Source organism: Pseudophryne corroboree, chromosome 4 (assembly GCF_028390025.1).
Source record: "Pseudophryne corroboree isolate aPseCor3 chromosome 4, aPseCor3.hap2, whole genome shotgun sequence".
NCBI lineage: Eukaryota > Metazoa > Chordata > Amphibia > Anura > Myobatrachidae > Pseudophryne > Pseudophryne corroboree.
The window spans coordinates 732,024,257-732,028,932 of record NC_086447.1 but is presented as its reverse complement, the minus strand read 5'-3'; the positions used below and the strand labels follow the sequence as shown (position 1 = coordinate 732,028,932).

Genomic DNA, 4,676 nt, shown 5'->3' with positions numbered 1-4,676 from the left:
ATATCACCACTCTAGCGGGGAGGTGACCGAGACAGGCTGTTACTACAAAGAGAACTCCAGTGGATTCACAGACTACACACTTTGACTCCCAATGGTCTTAATGAAGACTTTAGGTTGGGTTGTTTCTTGTGAAGCGATCCAGCTCTTGCTTTTGTTGGTTTCATTTCTATGGACACCGCCGTGTGTCCAGTATTATGCATTTTCACCTACTAAGTTTTTTGCTTGAGCCCCTTGACACCGCCGTGTGTCAGTGTTTGTGCATGATGTATTGATGCGATTACTTATCTTGCATTCCTCATGGGTTGTGGGAGTGACTTTGCTGCTATGGCACCTTTCTGCCATCACCACCAGCATTGCCCTGTTACGGATAGGCATTTGCCGGCTCTTGATGTGGAATTCTAGTGTTTTCTACAGCCATACCACACTGGACGACGTCCAATTCCGTCCGATCTTGGAAACTAAGCAGTGTTGGGCCCAGTCAGTACCAGTTCTGGAGACGGTCTGGGAATACTGGGTGCTGTACTTTTATCACTTGACCACTCATGGCCTCGGACTATAGCATGGACATCCTTTTTTTTATCTCTGTTTATTCTGCGTTCTTGTGCTCCCCCCCCACTATCCCTTGGCATCATTTACCCTTCCGTTTAATGCACTACCTTCGATCCATCCAATATCTGCACGAAGTGGGCTCTACCTTAATTCTATTTCTTTTCTTTCATTTTATATTTCACTTAGGTGCTCTATCCACAGGGATGCTGATAGCGTCCTGCCACATCTTTGCCCCTATGGGATTTTCCTTCATTTTCCTGTTCTTCTGCCGCTGTTTAGTTTTTGCTCTGCTGGGCACCTGAATATTGTCCATTGACACTTTCCAATGTCATCCACCACCATTTGTGCCATTAACTGCCGCTGTCATTTCTGATATAGGATTGAGTTAGACCTAGTGGTCCATTTAATGCCTACAGTGCCTTAATGATCGTTATTGCTTCAGGGATCTGTCCATACGGGACAGTTTACGGCTATTGTTTGACACCTTTTTATCAGCGACACCCAGCGGAGCGCATTCTCTTATTTGCATCTTGCATTTTGCATTGGTTATTCTTGTTGTTTATGCATTGTGCATTGTGTGATTATGTAGTATATGTTTTTTTCTCTTTCAGCGCTATATTTTACACTTTTTTATGTCATGCCACGTTCCATGTCTTGTTATATACCGTGTGCAGCCTACACTGTCCCCGTCCCCTGTGCGGGCTCAGTGTTGTCTGTGCTGGTGTCCCCCTCCTCGCACACAGCGCACCAGAGCCGTTGCCAGGGACGGCGCCGGCTTTGTTTACATTAGCAATGACACGACGGAGCTGGAGAGCCAGGGGAGCCGCGGGCTGTGCCTGTATGTACACTTGTCGACATGATATGGAATAAATCTTTGTTTTCTCACATAAAAAAAAAAAATATACAGGGTTTGTCCCGCCTCTCTCTCCTCCCATTGGATGCTGTTTTTTTGCTGTTTTGGCGCCAATTTATGTTTATATCCCTGTGCTAGACACTGCTCAGATAGCCCCTGAGGAAGACCTGTATCGGTTGAAACAGCTGTTGGGCTGTGCCTGTATGTACACTTGTCGCCTTGATATGGAATAAATCTTCTTCGTTTTCTCATCTAAACCGTGAGTGCTGGCTTGTTTTGCTTTTTCCAATGAGCTGGAAAAGCGAGTGCCTTTTTATTAGTGATGAGCGGGTTCGGTTTCTCGGAAACCGAACCCCCCCGAACTTCAGCCTTTTTACACGGGTCCGAGCCGTGCTCGGATTCTCCCGTGTGGCTCGGGTAAACCGAGCGCGCCCGAACGTCATCATCCCGCTGTCGGATTCTCGCAAGACTCGGATTCTATATAAGCAGCCGCGCGTCGCCGCCATTTTCACACGTGCATTAAGATTGATAGGGAGAGGACGTGGCTGGCTTCCTCTCCGTTATAGTAGAAAAGAGTGACTTAGTTATAATTGTGGGGAGGATTGGGGACGGGGAGCAGCTGTTAGGGAGTACAGTGCAGGGTTTTGATTATAATACCACCAGTGAGTTTAATCCGTTGTTTCTCTGCCTGGAAAAAACGCTCCACCATATCTGTGCTCAGTGTGCTGCACTGCTGCATGATATATCTATGCTGAGTGCACTGCTCACACTGCCTAATTGTGGGGTCTGGGGAGCAGTTATAGCAGGAGTACAGTGCACAGTTTTGCTGACAGTGACTACCAGTCCAGTATACGTTTGTCTGCCTGAAAAACACTCCTGTGGTGGCTTTTTTTTTCTTCATACTAGTTTAGCAGTCTGCTGACAGTGTCCACCAGGTCCGTTATTATTATACAGTATATTATATATATATATAGCAGTACGGTAGGCCACGGCTGTACCTACCTCTGTGTCGTCAGTGCACTCGTCCTCCATAAGTAATATAATACTATACTATCCATCCATCTACATTGTATACCTGTGGTGGCTTTTTTTTTCTTCATACTAGTTTAGCAGTCTGCTGACAGTGTCCACCAGGTCCGTTATTATTATACAGTATATTATATATAGCAGTACGGTAGGCCATGGCTGTACCTACCTCTGTGTCGTCAGTGCACTCGTCGTCCATAAGTAATATAATACTATACTATCCATCCATCTACATTGTATACCTGTGGTGGCTTTTTTTTTCTTCATACTAGTTTAGCAGTCTGCTGACAGTGTCCACCTGGTCCGTTATTATTATACAGTATATATATATATATATAGCAGTACGGTAGGCCACGGCTGTACCTACCTCTGTGTCGTCAGTGCACTCGTCGTCCATAAGTAATATAATACTATACTATCCATCCATCTACATTGTATACCTGTGGTGGCTTTTTTTTCCTTCATACTAGTTTAGCAGTCTGCTGACAGTGTCCACCAGGTCCGTTATTATACAGTATATATATATATATATATATATAGCAGTACGGTAGGCCACGGCTGTACCTACCTCTGTGTCGTCAGTGCACTCGTCGTCCATAAGTAATATAATACTATACTATCCATCCATCTACATTGTATACCTGTGGTGGCTTTTTTTTTCTTCATACTAGTTTAGCAGTCTGCTGACAGTGTCCACCAGGTCCGTTATTATTATACAGTATATATATATATATATAGCAGTACGGTAGGCCACGGCTGTACCTACCTCTGTGTCGTCAGTGCACTCGTCCTCCATAAGTAATATAATACTATACTATCCATCCATCTACATTGTATACCTGTGGTGGCTTTTTTTTTCTTCATACTAGTTTAGCAGTCTGCTGACAGTGTCCACCAGGTCCGTTATTATTATACAGTATATATATATATATATAGCAGTACGGTAGGCCACGGCTGTACCTACCTCTGTGTCGTCAGTGCACTCGTCCTCCATAAGTAATATAATACTATACTATCCATCCATCTACATTGTATACCTGTGGTGGCTTTTAGTTGTGCGCATTAAAATATGGAGAACAAAAATGTGGAGGTTAAAAAAATAGGGAAAGATCAAATCCACTTCCACCTCGTGCTGAAGCTGCTGCCACTAGTCATGGCCGAGACGATGAAATGCTATCAACATCATCTGCCAAGGCCGATGCCCAATGTCATAGTACAGAGCATGTAAAATCCAAAACACAAAAGATCAGTAAAAAAATTACCCAAAAATCAAAATTAAAAGCGTCTGAGGAGAAGCGTAAACTTGCCAATATGCTATTTACGACACGGAGTGGCAAGGAACGGCTGAGGCCCTGGCCTATGTTCATGGCTAGTGGTTCAGCTTCACATGAGGATGGAAGCACTCAGCCTCTCGCTAGAAAAATGAAAAGACTTATGCTGGCAAAAGCACAGCAAAGAACTGTGCGTTTTTCGAAATCACAAATCCCCAAGGAGAGTCCAATTGTGTCGGTTGCGATGCCTGACCTTCCCAACACTGCACGGGAAGAGCTTGCGCCTTCCACCATTTGCACGCCCCCTGCAAGTGCTGGAAGGAGCACCCGCAGTCCAGTTCCTGATAGTCAAATTGAAGATGTCACTGTTGAAGTACACCAGGGAAGGATATGGGTGTTGCTGGCGCTGGGGAGGAAATTGACAAGGAGGATTCTGATGGTGAGGTGGTTTGTTTAAGTCAGGCACCCGGGGAGACACCTGTTGTCCGTGTGAGGAATATGGCCATTGACATGCCTGGTCAAAATACAAAAAAAATCAGCTCTTCGGTGTGTAATTATTTCAACACAAATGCGGACAACAGGTGTCAAGCCGTGTGTTGCCTTTGTCAAGCTGTAATAAGTAGGGGTAAGGACGTTAACCACCTCGGAACATCCTCCCTTATACGTCACCTGCAGCGCATTCATCATAAGTCAGTAACAAGTTCAAAAACTTTGGGCGACAGCGGAAGCAGTCCATTGACCAGTAAATCCCTTCCTCTTGTAACCAAGCTCACACAAACCACACCACCAACTCCCTCAGTGTCAATTTCCTCCTTACCCAGGAAAGCCAATAGTCCTGCAGGCCATGTCACTGGCAAGTCTGACGAGTCCTCTCCTGCCTGGGATTCCTCCGATGCATCCTTGAGTGTAACGCCTACTGCTGCTGGCGCTGCTGTTGTTGCTGCTGGGAGTCGATGGTCATCCCAGAGGGGAAGTCG

The 4,676-nt window shown here is 45.4% G+C and overlaps 1 pseudogene; it reads left to right on the top strand.

Moving 5' to 3' along the window:
* The first annotated feature begins 406 nt into the window (after positions 1-406).
* On the top strand, positions 407-526 carry LOC134912945 (5S ribosomal RNA; annotated as a pseudogene).
* The last annotated feature ends 4,150 nt before the right edge of the window (positions 527-4,676 follow it).